Below are 19,201 nucleotides of genomic sequence, written 5' to 3' on the forward strand. Positions count from 1 at the left end.
ACAGTTATGATATTGAGAACTAAAGATATTTGAAATTTTTGTCATTGGACATTTCTAGTTCATCAGTTTATATTGCAAATATGACTCGACCTTATAAAACTCTGATTCACTGAGATGCTGTAGTTTCTTTCTTTTTTTTCTTTCTTTTTTTTTTTTGTCGTTTATGGGGCTTGAACTCTGGGCCTGGGCGCTATCCCTCAGCTCTTCAGCTCAAGGCGAGTGCTCTACCGCTTGAGCCACAGCGCACTTCTGGTTTTCTAGTGGTTTATTGGAGATAAGAGTCTAGTGGACTTTCCTGCCCAGGCTGGCTTTGAACCGTGATCCTCAGATCTCAGCCTCCTGAGTAGCTAGGATTACAGGTGTGAGCCACTGGCGCCCAGCTGTAGTTTCTAACTTAGAAAAATCTTCACCTAAGAAACTCTTCTCAAATTTTCTGTGGAAGAACTCACAATAATACTGTTCTTCATTGTCCACACTCTATTTGCCCTACCTTGTCCTGCTGACTTCCTCTACTTAGCTGTTGTCTAGCTCATGGCCATTGATAGTTTTAAAACTTTCTGGCTTCTGTCCTCTTCACCTATTACCTAGATGCATAGGTGACTCTGAATTTGGCAAGCTTCATGCCTATTTCTCTTTAATACAGATAAGGCTTCTCAGTGTGATTTCTTATCACAGTCCAACAGACCTACCTTACAGCAATATAAATGTTCCCAAAATCAGCAGATTCAACAACATGTAGTAGATTTTTTTCAAAAATCTTTTTGAAAAAGCATTAAAGTTCACTAAGACATGTTTTCTTTTTAGGCTTTGGGGTAAACTTATCTAGCAACTCAAGAAGTGTGGGGCTTTTTTATTGTGGTAATGTTCAGTGGTGCCTATCACTGAGGAACAGCTTAAATTCACCCAACTGAGGAGATTCTATTCCTAGACTCTACTATTCTGCCAGCAAGAAACATAAGCTGGAGAGAGAAGAGTTGAAATTAGAGACTGCCAAGTAATCTTTGGCAACGGTATGAGCTACATCTAGGTGTACTGAAGAGAAGGGTCATCTTTGTATGAAATAACGTTCTTCTTACTCAACTGTCCTATTATGCGTCTGTGTATTGATAAGAAATGTTTACTGCTTCATATGTAAAACGTGAAGAGGGGGTGATGTAGTGGAAAGAGTATTCAAACTAACTGAGTAGTTTTTATGATTCTGATATTTACCAGCTGTGTGACTTATGGCAAGTCACCAAATTTGTCTGAGACTAAGTCTTCATCACTAAAATGAGAAGAATAACACTTTTGTCACTAATTTTGTTATGGTAATTAATCTTAAAAATCAAAGTACCTGTTGAGACATCTAACACAAAATAGGAATTAATTACTAAAACCAAGTGTTCATTGCAGTGTCATTCCATCTTTTTTGCTCTTGCCTTCTTTTTTACATACATTGGGTGGGTTATCACCTTTCAAGTTAGAAAAGAACAGGAAATTGATTTTTCTTTTTGTTTAAAAAGCATGTGCAGTGTGGTTTGCCAGTAGAAGTAGGCTATTTGGATGAGTCTATTTGGTTTAGGATGGTGTCCAGCTCCATCCTTCAGCAGCAGCCTGAGTACTGCTTGTCCCAGAGGCGCACTGCTGAAAGAGTGGCGTCGTACGAAGTCAGGTGTGGGTGTTTCACAAAGTCGATGCCAGGACACAGTTTTGGAAACAGGGTCATCGGGTAGCATGCATTGCAACTCTGTGCAAAGAAACCCAACTAGACAATGGAAGATGATGCAAAAGGACAGATCAAGTAATAGTGTGTTATAGTATCAGAAATATTTTTGGCTGCACTATCAAGATTTTAAAATTGCATTTCAGACCAGGATCCAATACTTTTATTTCATAGGTTGTTTTTTTTTTTAAGTGGCCCATGTTCACGAAGTTTGCTCTTTACTGAAATCAAGTGCACTTACCTCTGAATGTTTCTGGTGACATAATGTCTGCTTCATGGAGACATTTTTTAGTTGCTCCAGAGGTCGACTCAAAAAGACATAACCCAATGTAATCATTTCCCTTGTCATGAATGTTTCTTTGTTATAAAATATTCTCTTGTGAAAATGGGAAGACCACGAGTCATTGTCTATGATTTGGCTGGGAATGCTAGAATAATAATATACTTGAATAATAGTATTTGTCATGTCAAGTGAAAGCATCATTTCAAGATATAGGAAAATATTTTCTTCTAAAAATTTAAGCATGCATGGTAATTTCCAAAAAAAGTCAAAGAGGCCTGGATGTTGACTGAAACTCTAAAATTTACCTCACTTTCTCAAATTCTTACTGGAAAGGAGCAAAACCTACTATCATCCTCAAAGTTCTCATGTGGGATTTCTACTTTCATTTTCTTGTTACTTCATGTTCATTGGTTTGTATTTTTCTGGAAAAAAAATGAAGGAAACATCTGTATTGACATGTACCTTTGTAATATCCTTCATTTAACTATGAAATTATATTTCCTATTTTTGCAACCTTACTGGCTTTGTACATTTTATTACAGGGCCAGAGGAAAGGCAATTGTATTGTGAGACATAGAAAAATCAGGTAATCAAGAGTTAGAATAGGATTACAATATTTACTTGTAGTGCCAATATTACAATGACCTCAACTTGTCTTTAACCTATATATTATTTTTTAAGGTTTTACTGAAAGGCAAAAAAAAAAAGAGTTGTAAGAACTGTTACATAGGCTCCTTCCTGCTCAGCTTTTCATACCACCATGTCTGCTGACAGTGTCTTCAGGAAATCCCTCTATAAAGAATCACACCTTCTCTTCTGAGAACTCCAGCAGAGAGTGCTGTCACTGCCACTCCATGTGCCAGCCTCTAGGGAGGGCATTTCACTTGGCCAACTTTGTCCTAAGCTCAGATAGACTTTTTCCTTTACTTACCAAAGCCCAAATAATCTGCGATCCTTGAAAAAGAAAGTGCTTCCCATTCACCTGAGAGCTAAGGTATCTTCTTATTGTCTCTGTTGTATGTCTCAGGATCTGCCTCTTCTTAGAGTTCTTGTAGTGGGATGGTCTATTTTCTTCTGAAGAACGTCATAATTTCATGGTGTGGACTTGCTATACAAACCCTAGGAAAATGTGACACCTATCACAAGATGAAACAGTTCAACACCAATTTCACTTAGACATCCATGATGTTACAATAAGTGGCACATATTGAGGGTATTAACCGGGGGCAATTGCTTTCAAACTTCAGCTATATCACAGTCACTCAGGGTGTTTATTAAAACAGAGATTGCTAGAACCCAACTCCAGAGCTTGTGATATATATAGTAAGCGTGGTGAAGAGTAAGCATTTGGAATGTTGCTGAACCAAGACTGCATTTTTGAACAAAATAAAATAAAATAAAATAAAATGAAACACTGGCCAGAGTGTAGATGTTGCCTAGAGAAAATCACAACAAAATGTAGTAGTCCAACATCAGAATGTCTGTACTACTTAGTATATGTTGTTCCAATAAGTGTCATGTAGCAAGGGTATATTTGACCAAAGAATAGAAACCTATATTACTTTCTTCTTTAAAATTGATGAATTTAACACAGAACAAATAGTGGGAGATGGCAATTCATCAAGCATCCCCAATGGCATAAACTCTATTCAAATTTTCACTGACAATAAACAATCTTATCTACATCCATCTAAAATTGTGTGGTTGTAAGACAGCAGGAAGTGAACTAAATGGGAATTTTTCTTTAAAAGTTTAAAAGTTTCTAACAGATAATCCTAGCTCAGTCTCTGCTGAGTAAATTGAAATGAGTTATGATCAAAAGGACAGATAATAATACAAAATAAGCTGAATAAACAAACTACTAGATAAGCAAACGTTCTAGAATAGTAATAGTAATAGTAATTACAATAGTAATTAGAAATGCACTTCCTTCTCTGATATAGAGTGATAATGGAACTTCTTCCTATAGATGTTCTTGATCTCAAAAATCACCTGACTGTTGTAATCCATGATCCCTGGGAAGATGAAATTTGGAAACAAAAAACATTTTTGTCCATTTTGCCATGTCCTATGCCTGCTAACGGATGCTAGCATTTTTCACCATTATGTTTATATCTCTGTTCTTAACCTCTGTTACCCAATGCTAAGTTTACCACAAAGAAGAGACTAAGAATTAATGTGAATTAAGGCAAAGCTGTCAATTAATGTCAAATAAGCAGCTCAGAGACAGCATGCAAGCTCACAATGATTTCTTCATGATTCCTGCATCTTCCTCAAGGGTATTGGTATGGAATTGGAAAGCAATGTTTCTGATTCTCTGTTAAAGGCACTGATTGGCTTAGGCCTCTAGGAGAGCAGAACCCTGTCAGAGTCCATGGAAAGTTTTGATCTGTGCGTGGACACAGCAAGGAGACTGCTGCTAGGCGACCCTGATATCTCACTGAAGTGTCTGCATGGAAAACAGACACAAACAAAACTTAGGGTTTACTTATTGCTTTGGTTCTTTCCACCCCAGAAATGAAATCAGATTCCTTTGCATGGCTAAGTCCCAATACTGGTAATCATATTACTGAGTAACACATCATCTCACATAGAAGACTGAGCCTCAGAGTGCCCAATGTCCATTAGCCATCAGGTGATATTGCATTAATAACTCAAGGAGCTGGATGATGTTACACTGTAAATGCACTTGGAGGATTTTTATTATCATGCTAACCTAGTGAATGTGCCAGCATCATCTCTTTCAACCCTAGGTAAACTAAGCTTGGTATTTGGAGAGATTAAGTCTTTCAGAACCAGCCTTGGTTACCATTTAAGGAATTTGTGTGGTTGGTAATAAGCCTGCCTCCCTGGGTCTTTAGTGTTTACCAGGAGGTGGAATCAATAAGTAGAGAGATCATAGATAAGCAAGATTCATATCAGAAATATACATATATATATACACACTTGTGCTCACATACATTTAGTATTATTTTGTATTAGTATATACAGTTTACTTGCATTACAAAATTCATCTCTATCTTTTCATTCAAACATTAGTGTTTAAAATTTCTTCACACATTCAAACACTCGTGACTCATACCTATTAACCTAGTTACTTGGGAGGCTGAAATCAGAAGGATTGCAATTCTAAACCAGTGTGCACAGAAAAGTTTATGAAATTCCAACCCCAACAGGGATCCTGAATGATCACCGTCAGGTGTACAACCAGGCAGAAAGTGAGGCCCTATCTCAAAAATAACCAGTGCATAAAAAGCTAGAAGTAAGTTCAGTGGTTGAGTGTCGGCTTAGTAATTGCAAAACCCTGGTCAGGCAGGTCACATCCGTGGCCAGGACTGTTTATGAATACTTCTGACCCCTGCCCTAGTTCCCTGCCTATTCAAGCCACAAAGCTCATGTCTGTACTGAACTGCTATGTTCCTGAGGCTGCCATGTAATAACAAACATCTCTTCTCTGCCCTTCGCCATGTCTCTTTGACGTATAGAGGCAAGTAGTCCTGGGGTCTAAACATTCTAGTTTCATGTTGATGACTTTAAAAAAATGAATACAGCAGCTAGGTACCGGTGGTTCACACCTGTAATCCTAACTACTCAGGACGCTATCTAAACACTGTCCTTTGAAGACAACCCAGCCAGAAAGGCTTGAAAGACTTGAGAGATTCATATCTTCAAATAAACACACACAAAAATGTTGGAACTGGAGCTGTGGCTCAATTAATTGTTTAAATGCTAGCTTTGAGAAAAACTCAGGGAAAGATCCCAGGCACTAAGTTCAAGCTTTATGATTGGTGTGCACATGCACACACACACACACACACACACACACAATTAAAATAAGAAATGTATTTCCTACAAAATTAAGAGTGAGGAACAGAGGGTGAGAAGGGAGAGGTTAAAATGTTAAAAAAAGAGTGACATTGATCAACTTGTATTCATGAACTGTTTTGTTAAATGGCAATTCTTTGTACAACTACTTAAAGACAATAATTTTTCATATTTTTAAAAAAAGTTCACTTGGGGAACTATTTAGTTAAAGAGCCTGCAGTGAATCCAGGGGGTGTGGATTCTTCAATGGAATCAACACAGCAAGATTATTTCTGTTTGTATGGGGTAGGGACAGAGGAAGGGTGTCTGAGAACAGATCAAAGTAATGGAAAACAATGGTAATTGTGTACTTATTACCTAACTGTTGGTTCTATATTGAAACCAGAGGCTTGGAATACCGTGGAATGACTCTTTTTGGTGCCTGATTGGCTCTTTTAATGGGGCTTCTTGCTGATGCCTGAGAACTCCTGAGGGTAGCACGTGAGTGTTGATGTGCTTAGAAAGCAGTGTGCATGTGCTATGCAGTCTAGGCAGGCTCCTGCACTCACTGATACACTAAGTGTTGTTTGTGTCAATGTTTATCTTAAGAGAAAAGTACATTTTGTTCAAGCATTTAAAATTGTAAACTGAACAGAGCTTCTAAAAGAAGCACTTGAGCTAAGACTGCAACCTAGTGGTGAGTTTGTAATTGAAAAAAGAAGCAACAGCCTTCATTCTAGACCAGGGATAAATGAGACATTTGCATTCAATGTGAGTAAAAACAACAACAACCAAACATGAAAAGAATTGTGTTTTGTTTCTGGTGAAGATGGTCTTCAACTCATGCTGGAGGTGGACCACCAGGGGGAAAGGATACCCGTAATCCAGGCTCTGAAGCCATTGAGGTCAGGTAATTTTTCTGAAGCTTCTCATTCAAGATGAAGACCTTAATAAGACCACTGTGGTCTGTCTGCTCACATTCCTTACACTAACTTACTTTTCTAATCAATTTCTACTTTATGGAAGATTTTTATTTGCTTTCATTTTGTATTTGAAGTAAGACAAGTCTTTAATCCAAGTAATTTTTTTCGTTACATGATTATTCATGCCATTTTCATTATTCATTGCATCAACAATGATATTCAGCTTTTGAAAATTTGATTCAGCCTTCCAAATGCTAGTTATCAATTATATAGATTCCTATGTGACACTGCATTTTGGCTGTTGTTGTTTTGTTTTGGTTGTGGGGCTTGAACTCAGGGCCTGTTGTTTTTTGTCGGTTGTTGGGGTTGAACTCAGGTTGTGGGGCTTGAACCCACTGTCCCTCAAGTTTTCAGCTCAAGGCTATCCTTCTACCACTTTGAGCCACAGTTCCACTTTGAGTGGTTAACTGGAGATAAGAGTCTCATGGGGACTTTTCTGCCCAGGCTGGCTTTGAACCTCTATCCTCAGATCTCAGCATCCTGAGTAGCAAGGATTACAGGTGTGAGCCATGGGCGTCTGGCTGACATCGCCTTGAACTCAGGTGGAACAATTTATTCACATGGTAACACTCAGGCTCTGTTCTATTTAAGATGATCACTCGTCTTACACTAAAAACTTGAATTCAGGAACCTCACTAGAATTTCAATCTTAACTACTGCATATCTGAATCTGATTTTTAAAATCTACTTTTTTTCTCTAGCATTTTTTATTTTTTTATTGTGAAAATACTGTACAGAGGGGTTACAATTACAGGGGCAAGATAATGAGTACATTTCTTATCAAGCATTGTAGCCTCCTCCTTTGTTTCCCCTTCCCATCCCATCCTCCCCCCACCCCCCCTAAAATCTACTTTTATCTTATCTTTCCTTATTCTGCATTAATCTGTTTTAAGTGTATACTTAAAAGTTAGGTCCAGCAGAGTTTCTTTATTTGGGTGTGAAAGAGTATTGTTTTCTTAGCACTCTAATTCTTGGTTTGTAATAACTTCCCTATCATGCACTTTTATCTTATTTTTTTCTTTCTCTGTTTGATCCTTGTAAATATTTTTTACTGGCAGAGCCTGATATTAAGGTGTAAATTTTGATTCGTTTGGTTATTTTGAATGTAGTAAAATCAATCCTGTGCTTTTAAAAGGACAACTGTTACAAAGATTATCAAAAGATAATATCACTAGCTTTAAAATTCCTTCTCTACCACAAATCTTTTACACTTAATTCAAGTGTATTTTTAGGAAATATCTTAATTCTTCCCAATAGAGATTGTGCGTGATTGCAAAGCTCGCTGCATACATTGATGGCAGTGAGCCTGTCCCTGTCAGGGAACTAGGCCCTCCACATAATTCAAAGGATTGTCTCCATGACTGCCCCAATGGAACTCCTGGATTCTCTTTTGCTTTAAAAAACAAACATAAACCAGCTCTCTGGACATTTTTGTATTTGATCTATGTGAGGTCAACAAAAAAAGAATCATCCACTCTGTAATCAATCAGAAACCAATGTTGGAATAGTGAATGATCCCGTTTTCTCTTTTCCTACCACTCCATGTACGCAGAATCATTTGTGCTGTTTCCTGGGAAATCTGTCACACAGAGATGATAGCTAAAGTGCTAGTTTCTACAAAATAGACGTCAGTGGAGCAAATATCTTTCTATTCGTCCATGAGTGCATTACTGTGGAAAACAAAGTTAATGTCCCCACACACAATTGGTTTGGGGAAGAGACAAATCAATGGAACTAGCATGGCAAGTCTGAGCTATAAATTTTCAACAGATTAAATAAAACTCTGAAAAATGTATGACACAAGATAGTTTTAGTCACTCAAAATCTTTTCAACAACAGTAATGTGCTTAGTTATCAAATTTATTAATTATTCTAGAAGTGATATATTGAGAGTGAGAATATACTAGAAAGCACCACTACATAGCTAAATTTTTATTAACAAAATTGTGTTGCACAATATGTACAAGATGCTGCAGTACTATGAAACCACTTTTACATAGTTCTTTTAAAAAATCCTTCAATAATTCCTTGATTGTTACAATCTCAGAGTTATTTTATCAGGCACTCTAACTACATATTAAAGAAATATAAGGGGCAGGGAAGGTGGCTCAGTGGTAGAGCGCTTGCCTTGCATGCATGAGGCCCTGGGTTCGATTCCTCAGCACCACATAAGCAAAAAGAAAAAAGCCGGAAGTGGCACTGTGGCTCAAGCGGTAGAGCGCTAGCCTTGAGCTGAAGAGTGGAGGGACAGTGCCCAAGCCCACAGTTCAGGCCCTACAACCAGACCCCCCCACCCCCCCAAAAAAGAAATATAAGGATAAGGTTCCACATGCTTTAGTAATTATGAAAGTATTTGGTTGGCTGAAGATTAGTTAATCAGAAATCCATTCTGAAGTCAGTGAATTGGTTCTGTGCAGCTTTGGGTCTGCTTATCTGATTTCTTTATCCAGCACCAGCACTGAGGAGCTGTAATGAAGGAGGATGGAGTAGAAGGCACTAGAATTCCAGTGTTGACCCTAACAAGGACTAGCCATGTGATCTAGCCACCCCTGTGAGTTAGGATATTTTAAATGCATAAATAATACATGCTTATGATTTATGGAAAGTCTTCAATGAATATTTTATAAGTGGATTGCTTTTTTTCCCCCACACAGATTTCTCGTTTCTGGTTTGCTTGCATGTGTATAGATATATAAAGCTTATTTAATGTGTACTCTAAAATAGAACCAACCAAATAACAAAAACACTTAGTGAAAGATGAGTAATGAAGAAAAAGTATAGGTTGCTAATAATATAGATATCCTCAGATGTCAGTATATGTACATCTGTTTGGCTTTTTCATAAATCAGTACAAGCACATCAACTTACCTCATTGTTTGGGAGCCATAGAACAATAGAGTGTATATTTCATCATTTAATCCATTTATTGAATTCTAGTTTATTTCTAAATTTTTGCTATAGCAATGTAATTGTGACTGTGAAAAGTTGGATGTCATAGTATGTGTACAGTCAAAACATAGGTGATGTTCTCAATATCTTCGTGAAACATTTGACAGAATTACCCTCAACTCTCATCGTACATGTTTTAAAGACAGGTAAATACTTGTTACGTGATGGGCTATGATTATGTTGTGTTTTGTTTCTTCTGTTTTTCAGGATGTTGCAGCTCATTTCAGTTTATTCAAAATAACCACTCTAAGCTTAGTAACATATGAAAGGTTTTCTAAGGTGATAAGGAAAAATGTGATTTATGTATGCATAGTACAGTCTAATTTTAGTTCTTCTCAATAGGGTGCAGCATCTGTTACAGAAGAAAACACAGGCAATAATGTCAAACAAGTAAGTCATCACATTCAAAAAAGACTGCAGCAGCATTACTGTCAGAGAACCTATGCAGATTAGGCTCCTGACTGGCAAAGGAGACTGAGGAGCTGGTGAAACAGGACTGAGCACCCACCCCTCCTTCAAGCAGCATCCCTTCCGTCCAGCTCAGGAAATCCTTTCTCTGGCTGTGACTGGCTTTCATGTTTTTATTCTGGTTTTCCATATTCTTCTTTTATATAGGACTGAGTTGGGCCTCAAGATATCATTAGTTAAAATAAAAATTGACTTCTAGGCCGATCTTTGAGCTTACAGATGAACAAACCAAAACCAAGGGAGGTTAAGTGATTTATTCCAGGTCACACAAATAGAAGAAAAACACCTTTGGTTTCCATTTCCAGGAGTTCATTTTGATAAATATTATTTTATATGATCAAATGCACATATGTATTGAACCTTTGTGTTCCTCCCCTAAAAGTATCCTCCTTTGGTCTCATTGGATGTGAATAGCTAGAGTCCTGTATAATTTATCATGTTGGGGGAGGAAAGGATGTGAATTTTAACTGCAAAAAATTCTTGAAAATTTTTCAGTCTTACTATTGGAATTTAGAGATTGGTAACAAATTTAGAGATGCATTGGGTAAAGAGACCATCTAATTAATTGTCTTTTGCTCATCAGGACTATCATAATTACACGCATTTTGGCTGGATCCAACTTTAAATTTGTTTCTAAAATTTTACTATATGATTATAGCAACCAAGGTGAGAGAGAAACAGCAGGAAAGAGGGAAGGAGAGAGAGAGAGAGAGAAGATATATCTTGGTGAATCATTTCTCTGCCTCTGTTTAATATCTTGTTTGAATTATGATGAAACCCTACGTACGTGGGGGCTGTGGCACAGGGCTTTCCTGGGAGCCTCTAGCAACAAGCCATGAGAACATATTTTGCTCTATAGCTTAGATCAGAATTTGTAGAGGGTGAATGTGAGAGAATTCTCATCCACTTTCTAGTTGACTTGATTCAGCTTATTTCAAGACCCTCTGGGTCTGCCCTAATGTGGATCACAGCCTGGGCTGCTTGGCTTAAAATATGGACCCTCAATCCTACCTTCCAGAGATAAGACCCAATATAGACAGGGCTTAGTATGACTATTTGCTTCTCCCACACCATTTTCCCTGAAGGTTTTGGTGCCTGTCAACGAATTAATACTCCCCACTCTCTGCCTCCAAAAATATTCATCACAACCAAGGAGTCAATGCTATTCTAGTTTAGATTCTGTTTTCTTTCTATTGATTTGATATTGTCTGATTGTATCCTTGCCAAATTTCATGGGTTAAATGCTTGGTCCGAGGGCAATATTACTGTGAGGTTGTGGCACCTTTAAAAGGCGGAGCCTAGTGGATGTTCATTCCCTTGATCAACTGGAGGCATGTCTTCTTAAAGGATGGTGAGTTAGCCCCCCTCCTGTTTTTCTTTTTTTACAGCTCATTGTACTCTCACCATTGCCATCCACCATTCACTTTGAGGTCCTCATTAGTACTGAGCCATTTACTCCGCATGCCCTTTGTGAAAGTTTACCCTTTGGAGGGGAGAGAAATACTGGAGTTTGACCTCAGAGCTTCATACTTGTTAGGCAGGTACTCTACCACATCAGCCATATCCTCACGCTTTTTGCGTTTTTACTTTTCAAATAGTATCTCATTTTGTGCCTAGGCCCAAAATCCTCCCGAACTCTGCCTCCTGAGTAGCTAGGATTACAAGCATACGCTTCTAACTCTATAACCATCACAAAAATGCTAAGGCTCATAAGAGACAACTATGACAGCTATACACCAACCAATTCAATCAACTAGAATAAATGGGTAACGGTACATACAATCTATTCAGAGTAAACCCAGGAGTAAATAGAAATCTGAAAAGATAAATAACAAAGACATTGAATCAGCAATAAAATATTTCTGGTAATGGAAGAGCAGAGACCTGATGGTTACCCTGATAAATTTTCCCCAACATCTGAAGAATCAATGATCAATATTTCTTAACCTTTTCCACAAAGAGGAAAGGATACTGTCAAACTCATTTTATGAGGCCAGCATTATCCTCATATCAAATCCAGACAAGGACATGATAAGAAGGAAAAAAAATTACAATGCAAAATTTCTGATGAGGATAGATGCAAAAATCCTCAATAAATACTAGTGTCCAAAATTCAATAGTATAGGATAAGGATCATTCATTGTAATCAAGTAGTATTCATGTCTAGGATATATCAAAGTTTCAACATCTACAAACAAACAATATATATGATATGTATAGGCAGTTTTTAGAAAATAAGAGCAACTGTGTAAACCCCTTAAACAGGTGACAGTTTAATCAAATGAATATCAGGAAACTGGAGGCTGTGGTGGCGATGGGGTTCAGGTCAAGGGGAGAGATGTAGAGATGGAGAGAAGGGTGGGTGAACACAGTCGTAATAGTCAATGTACATATGTGAAACTACTAGGAAAATTGAAGGGATGGTTACACTTGAAATAGGGTGAGAATTATGAAAGGATAGACATTAATGAAGATGCATTGTACTCATAAATGCACATGTTGAATTGGAACCCCTTTATAAAACTACTTAAATATAATTTAAAAATGTTTTAAAGTAAATGAAAATGAAACCTATTGAAAAGGCTGGATAGCCACATGGAGGAAAATAAAATTACACCATTTTCTCAAAACATACATAAAATTCAACTAAAATGGATTAAATTCTTAAACCAACAACCTAAAACCATCATGAGAAAAAGAAAAACTACATGACATTGATCTGGACAATAGTTTTATTTGATCCCAAAGCAAAAGCAGCAAAAGCTATAATAGACAAATGAATTTTGTGAATTTTGTCAAACTGAAAAGCAAAATAAAAATCAACAACTCTTGAAGAGACAGCCTGAAAAAAAGGAGGAAATATCTTCAAGTCATATATTTGATAAGAAATTAATATATAAAATATGTAAGGAGCCCAAACAACTGAATAGCAAGAAAGCATCAATCAATTTTTAAAATAGGCAAACAATACAACTATAGCATGCCTGCTGGAATAAATGTATTAGGTTTCAATTCGGCTCTGCCACTTACTGTTACTGTGCAGCAGATTATATAGTTCCCCTGTACCTAATTTCCTCATTTGAAATTAGGAACTATCCATAGGTATCTATTTCATAAAGTTCTTATGATAATCAAGTTATATATACATTACATATATATTAATGCTTTGCATAGAATAAACAGTATACAAGAATCAACTCATATTGTGACTCAAGTTGCTTCCTTGGCTAGCATTCTAGAATGCTTGGATATGCCAAGTGATTGACCAAGAGACAATAGAGTGTTCTATTAATTAGTGCCAGCTTGACATTTTAAGGAAAGTTTGGGGGAGGAAATGAGAATTTGAAACCATTTCAAAGGAAACATACTTGGTAATGATTGGTATTAATGGTATTTTAGGTGAACAGACTTAGGGATAGAAGTAAATAAATGTATGTATGTGTACCACATGCCAGGAATTCTGAGGAAGCTATAGGATCAGTAGAGCCAGAAGGCTTTGTTGGGCAGCTAAGGAGGTAAGATTAGATCCTCCCAATTCCAGACTAAAAACAAAAAGAAAGCCTTAGTGGTGAGCAATAGTCATTTTTTATTTGGTTTTGGTTTCAACACTTTATTAGCAAACATCTTAAGTATAAGAAAGTGTTATAGGATGGCTGAGTAGAAGAGGGCAAGGGAAAAGCAGTAGCATTTGAGCATTAGATTCTAGAGAGAATTTGTAGAGGAAATAGGCTTGGCTGCAGGAGGTGAAGGCTGAAGGACCAGCACTGAGCTGGTGCTTGGGGCACAAATAGAAATGTAGAAGCCCCTCTGCTCCTGGACGCACTGAGGGCCATGTGCCCCAAAATGAAATATAACGTGGTCTAGCAGGTGCACCAGCAAGTGCTGTGTTCAGAGCAGCATCAATTAAGCCTTACCTTTTAGTCTCTGTTACCAAGCATGTGACTAGCATCACACTTTTAAAATTATCATGAAATGTCATATTACCAATAGGCTAGTCAAACATTCTTTTTTAAATTTATTTATTTTTTATTGTGAGCATACTGTACAGAGGAGTTACAATTACATGGGCAAGATAATGGATACATTTCTTATCAAGCATTGTTGCCTCCTCTTTGTTTCCCTTTCCCATCCCTTCCCATACTCCCCCTCTCCCCCCACTCGATCCTCTCCCCACCCCCCACCAAAGTTGTAAATTTCATTTTTCTACATGAGGACTTGTACATCTCATTGTTGTAATGGGTCCACCTGTATCCCTAATTAAAAGATTTGTTTATTCCCTTCCCCTCCACAAATATCTAGTATATGTCTGAGTCAAGCAGAAAAGGTCAGATAAGTTGATGTTAGGAAAATGAACCCCAAGATAAGTATTCAAATGTTTTTTTTGTTTTTTTCCTTTCATGCAATTGTTTCTAACATATTTATAAGATGATTTCTTTGTTGCTTTGTATGTCCCTCCCCCATGCTATAACCCAAGTTTTCACTGTATTTGATGTTGGTATAACATTCTTTTTTTAACCTAATGATGTCATTAGTACAGGAAATGGCTAAAGAGCAAAACCTTGAGCCTCAAATTTATGATGAACAATAAGAAAATACAAAGCAAAGAATCTAAAACTTCTGGAAGGGAATCTTTCTTTTCTTTCTATGTTTGCAGTGCTCAGAATCTGCCTACTAAATACATCTTAAAATGAATTTAAGTTAAGTGAATTACAGTATTGATTTTTCTGTGAATTAACAAAAAAATTGACTCTCAGTTCCTTTATTCCATTATTTTTGTCTCTGGCAGCATTCCTATTCACCAAAAAGAAAGTAAGAGCAGAATGGAAGATGTAGCCTTCAGACCTGGATAATCTGTTCCTAGACTTTGATGGCAAAGGTCTTCATCTTTTTGCCTAGGAAATCAACTAGCATAATGCACTGTACATGAGACTCGTGATTAAAAACAAAAAAAGAAAGAAAACATTTTACCAGTGCCTCTTGCCTTCAAATGAAACAGGAGCAGAAAAACATGGCTGAGAGGTGGCCTGTGTGTTATCATAATACTGATCATTGGGTGAAAAGTGCATTTGTGAGCAAATCTGGCACTGCCTAGCAACCATCTCTAGACAGAAGGTGCTGAGAGCTGGCTGCTGCTGCCTCTCAGGAGCCATCAGCCTATTTCTGAACACTTAGAGGATATCTACTTGGATCATTTGGATTCCAGTTTTAAGGTACAGTTCTTAGCACTTCTGAAGTCTTTGGTTAGTCACTGGCAGAATGAACTTATTATCACTAGTTTTTATCCATCTCTGAATATATAGACCTCAGAAATATACAGATGATTTTTAACTGTAATGGAATAGAATATCTAGAGTTAGGAGTTTTAATATTTTTTAAAAGATCATATATGTTTATTTCCTCTAGAAGTAAACCATGCCACATTCTGGGAGGGTAAAACGTATGATTCAACATAACCCAGAAAATTTTTTACTCATCCCTGAAAAAAATCCTTTCCTAGACTCCCTGCTTGTCCTTACAACTGATCTTAAAATATTTGTTTGCTCCTGGCTCTTCCTGAAGAACACAGCTGTGTTGATTACAATGAAGCAGAAGTTTCTGGAGTAATGAAGGGAACATGCTAAGGAGCAGAAAGTCCCTTCTAGTGGGCCCTATCTGTCCAGGGAAAGCAGTGCTCAAAAATTGGAGAAGTATAGTTACTAATATAGCCCTACAAGCACTTCATTATACTCCTTCCTGAGTATCTCAACTCCTCTAATTGTGTCTATACCTCTGGTTCCCAGAGTTCCCACAGCTGTTCACAGGTATACTCTTGCATTCAGTCCATCTACCATTCATCCCATCATCCCCACCCTCTTTTCTGCTCATTTTCTCACCATTATCCACTTAAGTCACTCCACCAGATCCTCTGACATCACCATTACTTTGTAACCCCACTTCTTCCATACCCTCAACCTGTTAATAAAATATCCTGTCCTATCTTTATTGTGGTTGACCCCCCCCCACCTCCAAGGACCTCCTCTCATTTCAGTCTCCTCAAATAGAGCTGCTTTTCTTCCATTCCTCATAAAACAGAGCCAGGAGATAGATAGTCATCATCATTAATGACCTGTGCTACTTCCAAGATAGCCTTTTTTTTCTTTTCATTCCTATTTATTTGCTCCTTAGAAGCACAGGACTTTGTATCCATACTTTGGGGATGCTGGAAAGATCTGCACATATTTCTGAGCTTTACTTTCCACATGTGAAAAGAAGAGACAAGAGTATTACTTTACAAGGTTATATGAGCATTAAATTCATTTTATTTTCAAAAATCTTCACTAGTGAGTATTTGTGCCAGGCTGCTTCTCCTTGTTTTTGTCATTGTCTTTGTCCTCCTCCTCCTCTTTTTCCCTCCTCCACCTCTGCCTCCTCCCTCCTCCTGCTGCTGCTTCCTCCTCCTCCTTTGTCTTTATCTTCTTCTGCCATCCTATGGCTTGAACTCAAGGCCTAGCTGCTGTCTTTGAGCTATTTTGCTCAAATCTAGTGCTCTACCTCTTGAGACACAGTTCCACTTTTGGCTTTTTGGTAGTTTATTGGAGAATAAGGGTCTCAGATTTCACTACCGAGGCTGGCTTCACACCATGATCCTCAGACCTCAGCCTCTTGAATAGCTAGGATGACAGTTGTATGCCACCAATGCCTGGCTAGGGATGCTCAACAAAACCATTGCTACCCTCATGAAGTTATGTAAATCCTTCTTTAATGAAGCAGAAAGCAATGATGTCTGTTAGGAATGAGGTTTAGGATGATTGGAATACAGATATTGAAATTGACCAAAGGTGAACAAAAGTAAATTATAGTTTAAAAAAATACTAGTAATAGACTATAAAAGAGAAAAAATTTAAAAAATTATTTGGAAAAAGAATTAAATGTTATATAAAATTACTAAATAATATTTTTAGATACATTTAATATTATAAAACCACATTTTTTCCAAAATTAAGTAACTAGAATATAGTTTTGATAAAAGGTTGGGAGAAATTGGATAGTTATTTTAAACTTTAGGAGAGAGAGCTTAAGAGAGAGAGATAAAAGGGCATTACTAAGGAGTGATTTGTCTCACTACATTGAAGTATAGCATGACCTCCTTATTGACTTTGGTATGGATTTAGAAAAAAGCAAGAGGAGTAGAATAGAGAGCTCACGAATAGATCCTAGTGCCTGGCGGTATTTTATATATACCCCCCCCCCCAAATGGTATTTCAGTTGAAAGAGAAAAAGATGGGTTATTTTTAAAATAGTACTGAATGGTACTTACTGACCTAACAGACTATTGATCTGGAAAAAAAGTGTGTCAAGATAAGTTCCAGATAGCTAAAGAAAAGGAAAAACAAGTTTATTTGCATACAAACATCCCTCAATTTGCTTAAAGAATCTGGAAGCTATTCAAAAAAGATACAGACAGTTTAAAAATCTGTATGGCAAAGGATTGAACATAAATTTTTTAAACAGTGAATATGATGCTTCAGTGAAAGTTTGCTTTACAATTTTACAACTTGGCGGGGGCATTGGGAGGGAGGGAAAGTGGGAGAAAACGGGGGGGGGTAACAATGTTTGACAGGAAATGTACTCATTACCTTATATATGTAACTGTAACCCCTCTGTACATTACCTTGACATTAAAATTAAATTTTTAAAAAAGAAATTTTGCTTTAAAAAGGGAAATAAATTAAGAGGAGTTACTTGTTCAGAGCCTATTACAGAGAACTGCTGAAGAACACAGAGATGCTTCCAAATGGATGAAATGTGAATAACCAAACCAGGCAGGGACAGGTGAGCTCTATAGAAAGCTAATCCAGTGGCTTGCCTAAGGGCTGAGCAATGCAACGAAAACAACAGCACTTCATTTCATGGCTGCTAGTAACTTAGAAATTCCTGGCACCGAAGAGATTGATGAAGAAGACTATGTTTCATGTAGGTGGAAATGTAACCTAGCCATATCTATTGAAATTAAACATATTCCACTCTGAGGAATCTACCTCATGGAAGTGAAATTCTTGCTGAGTGAGATAGCACATAATTAGCACATAACTGATACTATGGAAAGACTGAAGACAGAGATGATTGTCGCTCAGCAGCACGGGGCTCAATACATTATGGCACATCCCTGCCATCCAGTATCTTGCTTGTGTGTGTGTGTGTGTGTGTGTGTGTGTGTGTGTGTGTGTGTGTGTGTGTGTGATGCGTGCGTGCATGTGTGTGTGTGTGTATGAGGGTACTGGGGCTTGAACTCAGGATTGTATGCTCTTATCTTTGTGTGCTCAAGGTTAGCACTCTATCACTTGAGCCACTTCTCATTTTGCTTGTTAATTGGAGATAGGAGTCTGAGAGACTTTTTGAACCCAGGCTTGCTTTGAACCTTGATCCTCAAACTTCAGCCTTGGGAGTAGCTAGTATGACAGGGCTCAACCCTTTGCAGTGATTTAAATAAATCAATTTGATCTAAACAAATTAATTTGCTAAGATGTAGCAAGGGTGTTACAGGGAAGGAATATGAAGCAGAGGTTTTAACAAGACCTGTAATGCTGTACAGAAACCTACTATGATTTCTTTTTATGCCAGTTGAATTGGAATGAGATTTCAAAATACACTATTCATGATGAAAATATAACTATAAAAAGATACAAAATAAGATCACATTATTATAAAGCAAATAACTCCCTACTTTTACATAGTGCACACATGCACACAACACACTCAGTCATAGAATGCTGCATACCTGAAAGAAGATTGTAGAATGTATTTCAGAAAAAATATGGAAGGTTACACATAAATTTGTTAACATTGTAAGTTATAGGGGAGACAAATATACAATTTGAATTTAAAAAGTCATTATCTTCTACAGAGATATGACGATGACTATAAAGGTCCTTAATATATATCTCTATGAATTTATATATATATAATTATATATTATACATTATATATAATTATATAATATACATATATTATGTATACTATAACTCATATAAT

The 19,201-nt window shown here is 37.1% G+C and overlaps 1 protein-coding gene across 9 annotated transcripts in view; it reads left to right on the top strand.

The window, feature by feature from the left end:
• CUNH2orf88 (chromosome unknown C2orf88 homolog) overlaps positions 1 to 19,201 on the top strand; it is a 101,282-nt gene that overhangs the window by 33,648 nt on the left and 48,433 nt on the right. For 2 of the 9 annotated variants that reach the window (XM_069995659.1, XM_069995657.1), the window contains exons 2-3: positions 10,064 to 10,111; positions 14,976 to 15,399. The exons of 1 other annotated variant lie outside the window; for it this stretch is intronic. The gene's annotated coding sequence lies outside the window, so the exon portion shown is untranslated. Of the gene's footprint in view, positions 1 to 6,538; positions 6,561 to 6,638; positions 6,695 to 10,063; positions 10,112 to 13,465; positions 13,561 to 14,975; positions 15,400 to 19,201 lie in introns of those variants that run through there. 6 more of the 9 variants (XM_069995660.1, XM_069995656.1, XM_069995658.1 and 3 more) reach the window with 5 other exon arrangements.

This window comes from Dipodomys merriami, unplaced genomic scaffold, assembly GCF_024711535.1.
Source record: "Dipodomys merriami isolate MVZ:Mamm:240054 unplaced genomic scaffold, mDipMer1.0.p SCAF_49, whole genome shotgun sequence".
In the NCBI taxonomy this organism is placed as follows: domain Eukaryota; kingdom Metazoa; phylum Chordata; class Mammalia; order Rodentia; family Heteromyidae; genus Dipodomys; species Dipodomys merriami.